Source organism: Odocoileus virginianus, chromosome 2, assembly GCF_023699985.2.
Source record: "Odocoileus virginianus isolate 20LAN1187 ecotype Illinois chromosome 2, Ovbor_1.2, whole genome shotgun sequence".
NCBI lineage: Eukaryota > Metazoa > Chordata > Mammalia > Artiodactyla > Cervidae > Odocoileus > Odocoileus virginianus.
The window spans coordinates 74,215,049-74,223,291 of record NC_069675.1 but is presented as its reverse complement, the minus strand read 5'-3'; positions in this window follow the sequence as shown (position 1 = coordinate 74,223,291).

The window sequence follows — 8,243 nt, the reverse complement described above, 5'->3', positions numbered from 1 at the left end:
CTGGGCCATGGGGATTACCATCCATTTTCACTCTCAAAGAGGTCATGGTGATCACAAGTCTTTTGAGCTTCACATCCCATGTGACTCACACAAGCATTAGAATGAGCTGCCTCGGGGCTGGCTGTCTGGCCCTCTGCCTGGGAGAAGCCTGCACTGGGTGACTGGAGACTGGACCACGTTGACTAGTGCCCCTTGCTAAGGAGCACAGATGCCAACGTGCAGCCTGGGTTGCTGCTCTGGGGATTTTGCTGCAGGCAGTGACTCGGGAAGCCTGCTCTGCACCCCAGAGCTGGGAAAGGGTGTCCTGAGGGGGCCCTCCAACCTCATGACTCCCTGCATCTTCTGTGTGAGTCTGAGATCCCAACTGCTTGCAGGGCTCCCCGAGTCAGGGAGAAGGTTCTGGCTTCACCTGTCAGCCAATACGGTAGCCTCAGCAATTAGTCGCCCCTAATTGGGCTCCAGCTGCCTCAGCATTTTCTTCCAGGGTAGGGGGTGCTCTCCAGGCACCTCAGAAATTGTCTGCCATTGGGCCTCCCTCTGAAGAAGCTGGGGACAGGGAGGCCTGGCTTGCTACAGTCCATGGGGATCAGAGTTGGACATGACTTAGCGACTGAACAACAAGTGAAGAAACTAAGGAAACTGAAGACTAGAAGATGTTTCCCAAGGTTTTGTGGAAAGCTGGGGGCAGAATGAGGACTGGCAATAGAAATCCTGCCCACTTCCCAGTTCCATTATTTGCTGTTGTTTGTTGTTGTTCAGTCCTTTAGTTGTGTACCCTTCCATTTGTCAGACCGGCATTTTTCTTGTTTCCCAGACATCTGGTGAGTTTGGTGATACCTTGAGTTTTTTCATCTCCCCAAAAGTTATTGCCCAGACAGAACTGAATACAAAGATAGAAGCAGGCACAACCTGACGTATGGAGAGCCAAGGCCATAGAAACAGCCAGAGTCTACAGCCTCAGAAGAGAAAGGAAGTAATGCTCACTGCCTTTAGGAGATTGTAGGGCATGGCACCCTCAGCCCAGGATTGCATTTCCTCCTGCAGATTTCCTGTGGATCTGCGTTCTCACTGGCCCCATGACGCCTGTCTTCTTGGTGAGGGCTTTCTCTGTGGGGCACGATCTTAAAGTGGTGAGAGTCATGAGAGACAGACAAAACCCACAAACCAACCAAACTGCAACAATGTGGCTCTTGTCAGTCATTAGAGAATGGGAGCCAGGACCATCTTGTTCTGGGCTTAAGGTCAAAAGTGCAGACCTTGATCTAGGTATCATTTCAATGGGCACACTTTATATTTTACAAACTCTTGATGTTAATGAGTGGGCTGAAGTTTTTAATGTGTGTTTTCCGGAGTTGGTAGGTCATTTTGAGGGAGTGGTAAATACTGTTACCAAGACGAGTCAAAGCAACATTTGGTTCTTGTCTTTGTTCTGCTTGGGGTTTCCCAGGTGTTGCTAGTGGTAAGGAATCTGCCTGCCAACGCAGGAGAGATAAGAGACAGAGGTTCAATCCCTGAGTTGGGAAGATCCCCTGGAGGAGGGTATGGCAACTCACTCCAGTATTCTTGCCCAGAGAATCCCATGGACAGAGGGGCCTGACATGCTATGGTCCATAGGATCACAGAGAGTGGACACAACTGAAGCGATTTAGCACGTAAGTAAGCTTGTTTTGCTCAGAAGGCTGTGCAATGAGGCACAGCCTCCTGTTGGCCAAACCTAAGGTTTTCTCATGCCCAGCTGGCTGTGTGGAACAAGGACTGCCATCCAGGACACGAAGGACCCCCCCCCCCCCCACCTTGAATTGCAAGGTTGGGTGTTGAGGCCAGGGGAGAAGACCCCCCCACCTCCTCACCTCTTGGTAGGACTTGGGGGTCTGAGTAGTTCCAGGACTAATCCACGCTTGTCCTCCATCCAGTGAGGATATGCAGTCAGCCTAACACCTGTGACCCTGGCAATACTCTGCAGATCCTGGTCTTGGGCTGAGCATTTTGGGCACCTTTTGAGCTTTAGCTCAAATTTGAAAGTTGTTTTGGAGCCAACCCTGAACCTCAAAGTTGTGTATAAAATGAGTCACCTTGGGTGAGGGACAGCCAGGGTGCTGATGTGACCTTCTCTGCCTGGGGTGGGGCAGTGCACAGGGAAGATGGAGGTGAGCACTGGGGTTGATGCAAGTCAACCCCTCAGAGGCAGGAGCAGTGCAGGGGAACTGGCTCCCTGCCCGGACTTCTTCAGCTGGTTGACCTGGAGGTAAAATAAAGAGGTGATGAGTAAAGCTGAAGTAAAGAGGTGATGGGGTTGGGAGGGATACGTGGGGGTGCAGGAAAGTGTTCAGAACAGAGAGAGGCCTTGCCTTTATTGAGCTGACTCTGCTGAAGGCAAACAGGCAGTGTGCTTAGGGGCTCGTTTCTCTGTGCCTGATCCTGGGCTGGGGGTAAAGATGTTATGGGCATGCTCATTTCATGCAGGGAGGGGTGCAGACCTCTTCCAGACTGGTGGGTGGTCCGTGGAGAATGGTTTGGTCCAGTGGCAGCAGCTCTAGTGAATGACTCTCAGAGTGCAGACATTTGGCTGGAAGGCCCTCTAAACAGTCCTGTTGGTCTTGGCAGCCAGGCCGTGTGTGTTCCATTCATCAGTGTCACCTGTGAAATCCCCAGGAGCCCCTTTAGGTGGAGTGAAGCAGAGACAGCATGTGTGTGGCTGGAAGTGCATTTCCCAGCAGTCAGGGTCCCGGGAATGGAGTTCTTGAGGGGTGGGTGGGTGGGAGGGGGTTTATTTCTGGGACATCTTACTCAAGTGAGAGACACTTCCTGGAGAAAGGCGAGCCTGGGGCTGGAGCCGGGTGGGAGTGCTTTCTCCAGCAGAGATGCTTGTCTGCTCAGACCCTCCAGGCCTGTCCCTGGAGGCCTAGCTAGCTGTTCTCTTGGCCCTGAGAAATGAGCCATCTCTGGGAGTAACCCTGATAAAACTCTGAGCTGGGAGGGACATGAGAGGCCCAGATACCTCATGGACACAAAGGAAGTATGTGGCCCCCAATGGAAGGAGTCAGAGGCCAACAGATGACCTGCTATTGCAGGAGGTGGGCAGCTTTGTAGGCAGAGTACCTCGGGTAGAACCAAGAGAGCTCTCTCCTGGAAAAGCAGCAGGCACACAGCAGGTGCTCAATACGTGTCTGTTGCATGAAACAGTACAGCCCACCTGCACTTCTGGGCCCGTCTCAGCATCATGTGACTAGAGGAGGAGGCAAGGAGATGAGGTGGGCCCTCACCTGGGAGGGCCCTCACCTGTTTGTGCTCTGGGAGGGGTGTGTGGGCTGACCTGCACAGTTGCACCTTTGAGAGCAAAGTGCTGTGGCACACTCTTCAGAAAACTCGAGAACTGTTCCAGGAGCTGCACCCCATGGGGAGTAACAGGCCAAGTGAGGAATGCCCCCACCCCTGCCCCATGGCCAGTGCCTAGGGGGCCTCACCTGGAGCTGGCAGAGCCAAACCTTCTTCATCTATTTTCTGATAAGTGGCTGAACCTGTGGACTTAGCAGGAACTTGGAGGCTGTGGGCAATCAGGCCGTCACCTTGTCCTGCCTGGAATTATAGGATGTCTCTCCTGGGTGAGCTGACGTCTAACAAATGGAACACCCAGCCAGGGTGACAAAGACCTTGTTTTTAGCTCCCTTTCTGTAGGACCAGCCCTCTAACCATGGCCATGGAGCTTCAGTCTGCTTCCAGGTATCAGGTGGCAAGGCCCTGGGTTTCAAGGGAGCGGCCGAGTGTACCATGGAACAGGAAAGGGAGAATTTCAGAAGCAGCAGTGAGTGGTGGGCCTGGAATGGGGCATCTCTGGCAACTAAAGGGAGGCATTGAGGAGGAGGATGTGCTGGCAGGGTGGGGGGGTATGCATGGGGTACATCTAATCACATGTGCGGGTGCACGTACATTCATGCAGATGTTTGTATCCACTCCACGTGTGTTTGTGCCCGATGCCTGTATATAGGTGTTGAAACATACATCGAGGCAAATTAAACATTTTAAGGGTTTATGGGAGCAGAAGCCGTTAGAAGTGCTCCACCGAGAGAAGCCAGGGCGAGACTTCTGCAGAGGAGGGGCAGAAGCTGATTGGCTTCGACTGAAACGTTTGCCGTGTTTGGGAAAGCCTAGTTGACTGTGTTTGGTTGTTCTTAGGTTTTGATTTTGGTTTGCTTACATGAACTCTGAAGGCATTGGAACCACCTTGGCATGTTTAATTTTTAATACAGGCATTTCTGCATTTCTGTGTCCTGTGTTGCACAAATGCATAGGGCCCCGGTCAGTCAATGTAATAGGTGTGCTTACACACCTGTGTATGTGCTTGGGTTAAGGCCACCAAGGGCCTACACTCAGCCTAGCACTGGCACTGACCGATCAGAACGGACACTGTCAGTCACATGGCCTCGGCTGGAGTCCAGGGGAGGCCCAGTGGGCCCACTGGAGGGGGTGTATAATGATGGGGGCGAGAGGGAGGTGTGAAGAGGTAACCATTGGTTCAGACATGGTTTCACTATTTTAGCTGGTGTGGACTTCCTAGTGCTAATGGAGAGAGCATCAGTTCGCTGTCCCCCAAAATAAGTTGGGTGAGTAATTAGGAAAATACATTTTGGCTAAGATGAGTTAGATTTTCAACAAAGGGAGTGATAATTGGATTTACATGTTAGAAAGTGTCTTCTGTTGGCTCTGGACAAGTTACTTAATCTCCCTGTAACACTGGGATAACCACACCCACCTTTATGTAAGGTTGTTATAAAGATGAAAGGAGAGAAACCCATATAGGGTGCTTGGACTGGAAAGTTGTTATTGGTGGCATCATTTGTATTATAAAAATGGCCCAGTATCTGCTTCCAGGTATGGTTTTAGAGGTCACACAGATCTGGATTTAAAGCCCAGTTTTGTGTATAAGCTGTAACTTTGAAGTTACTCTGGGAGCCTCAGTTTCCCTGTCTATAAAATAAAGACCACAGTGGGCTACTATGGATTTGTTGTAATAGTATGAACACTGTCTCACACATAGAAAGTTTACTATTTCCATTAATATTCCTGATGATGATGTTGGTAAAAGAAGAAAGAGATTCTGTCAGAAACTGAAGGCCTTTAGAAATTACCTCGTTCCGCTGTGGTCTGGAGGAATGTGGCAAGGGGCTGACCTTCCGAGGGGCCCACAGAGGCATGGGAAACCCAGTGGGCCTTCGGCTGGATGGCTTTCTTCACTTTGCTGAGTCCTGGGACTTAGTGTCTTTGTGACCTTTGTGACCACAGTTGACCTTAGGACTTTGTGAGATGGAGGTGCCATATACTTTTAATACTTCCTATCAACTTATCAATGATTGCTTGTCACTGAGAACTTAGTTCTGTTCTTCATATATGTATTGAGGCATCAGGCTCCCTGGAACCTGGGTTCCACTTTGGTGGCGGGGAGTGGGGAGGAGGGCACCACAGAGCCCCTTCTCTGCTGGACACAGCAGTAGCCTGGCTGGCTTACCCAGGTTGGTGGTGGCCCTGGTCCCGGCCCCATCGCCTGAGAAGTGTCCTCTCCATTAGCGAGGCCTGCCTTGATGCCATCATTAAGTTAGAGGCCAAAGCAGAAACTCAGCCAAGACAAGGCCTCCCAGTTGACCAGGTACCAAATGTTACAGAAGCTTATGGCTCCTTGTGGGGTTGGTGAAGGAGGGAGGGACTGATGACCCAGGAGGCATTCTATTGGTTGTCCTGGAAGAGTAGGTTTCAGAAGCCAGATCATCTGATACTAACAACAGCAAGTATTCCATAGCCTTCACATTGCCTCAGTCACCACTCTAAGCAACTGACACGTTCAGTTCAGTCTCTCAGTCGTGTCTGACTCTTTGTGACCCCATGGACTGCAGCACGCCAGGCCTCCCTGTCCATCGTCAACTCCCAGAGTTTACTCAGACTCATGTCCATTGAGTCAGTGATGCCATCCAACTGACACGTATTAATGCCTATAATTTAACAAGAACCCTCTGAGGAAGGTACTTTTTAAAAAAAATTATTTATTTTGGAATTGAAGGATCATTGCTTTACAGAATTCTGTTGTTTTCAGTCATATGAGGTAGGCACCTTTATTATCCCCACTTTACACTTGAGGAAATGCAGATACAGAACAGCCCAGAAATCTCAGGAGGTCAGAGCCCTGGCACACGAGGGAACTGGAATTAGATCCAGGTGGCCAGGCCCATGAGCCTGTTCTGTGTCTTCTTCTGGAGGATGGGATCAAAGGACAAAGCCCCTTCCTTCCCCCTGAGGGAGAGCTGGGCTGACCATTGGGAAGCTGTCGGCCTGGGTGTTTCTGATGCACAGGAAGCCCGAGCGCCATGCCGGCCGGCCACTTGGAAGCCGCTTGCCCTGCATTCCACGGCGGCCACACGCGGTTGCCCGGAGAGCCTCTGGGAGCGTCATTAATCATGGCGTGGCCCCTCACGGGGACCAGCCCAACCACACCCCACCTCTCCTCTCTCACTTGCTGAGTTCTCACTTTGAAAGGGAGCATGACCTTCCCTTGGAGGGGGGTTCCTGGCCTCCCAAAGGTGGGGAGTGGGAACCACCTCTCCTTCACGTTGAGCTTTTAGGTTTTGCTGTATCCCTGCCAGGAGCCCAGACCTAGGAGGCCCAGTTGTTGGCTATAGATCGGACGCAATGTGTGAAACCCAGGCCTGGGTCAGGGCACCCACAGGCCCCACAGCCAGGAGAAAGGAGGGTGGATGGCTCACCGGAGCATCGGGGTTGGGGTGCTGGGTCAGAGAAGGCCTCCCAGAGGAGGGGGAGTCTGGGGGCTTTGTGGCAAAGAGGATGTCACTCACCCCTCTAAGCCAAAGACACACATTAATGCCTATAACTTAACAAGAACCTTCTGAGGTAGGTAGTATTACTATCCCCAAGTAATGTCTCCCAGAGCAGATAGGTGTGGCATGTCACTGGGAAGGGGGTGGCGGGGCTGGGGGCTGCTGGTGAAGCCCTGGGGCCCCACCTGCTGAGCCCTTTTCCTCCCGAGTTGGGGGCTGAGCCCTCCTGGTGCCAAGCCCTGGGGTCCCCTGGTGCAGGCTCTTGTATTCACCCGTGTTTGCCTCACCCTTCTGTGTGCCCATGGGGCAGGCCCCAAATCACAGGGGTGGCACTTGAAGGAACAAAAGAACTAAGGACAGATTACCGGTTGGTGCCCCACCTGATCTGGGCGCCCTAGCAGGGCCGCCTGGAGCAGATGGCCAGGCCAAGTCTGGAGGATGTAAGTGTAGGCTTCCCCTCACCTTAACCAAGTGCCTCCCCGGCCTGCAAGAGCCCCAGATTCGTGTCTGGGGACAGCTGGCCCTGGTCGTGCAGGCTTTCCCTCTAGGGTCCCCTCTACAGCCTGGGTCCCTGGTCAGCGGCCCTGGGGAGCCCTCAGCATCCTTCCCTCTCACACCTTGTCATCAGGCAGGACTGGGGAGATGCCCTGCGGTGCCAGCAATAGGCCTCAGCCCTGACCAGTCCAGACCAGCACCCCTCACTCGGTTTCCAGGAGTAGGGGGGCACTGTTGGCTACCGTGGTTTAAGCTGGTCTCAAAGCAAAACAGTCGCATCTCCAGGGAGCCAGGCAATGGAAGGAAGAAGCCTTCTCCCTCATCACACAGGGATGATCAGAAAATTCAGGATCATGCTTTACTGGTCCTCTCTGGAGTCTTTGAATCCCTAGTAGGGAGCCATTCAGGATTTGCATAGGTGGCGCTAGTAGTTAAGAACCCATCTGCGAATGCAGGAGATGTAAGACCTGCAGGTTCCATCCCTGGGTCAGGAAGATCCCCTGGAGGAGGAAATGGCAACCCACTCCAGTACTTTTGCCTGGGAAATTCCATGGACAGAGGAGCCAGGTGGGCTATAGTCCATAGGGTTGCAAAGAATTGGACATGACTGAAGTGACTTAGCACACACACACAAGGACTTTTAAAGTTTGATTTCCTTTCTGTGGTCTGCCGGGAAAACCAGTGGAGAGTCTGCCCAGTGGGCGATGGGGTCCTTCCTCCTTGCCCCGCAGGAGGCCTCAGTCAAACCCAACGACCCTGTCCCTGCCAGGGTGGTGACTTAGGGGGGAAGTGGCCGGATTCTCGGGGGTCGGAGGGCCTTGAGAGGTAATGTCTCCTGGGGCCATTTTACATTCTCACCTCCAGCTTTATATTTTGTTCAGAGCTGTTCACATTACACTTCAGCACTTAATTCAACAGCCATAGAAA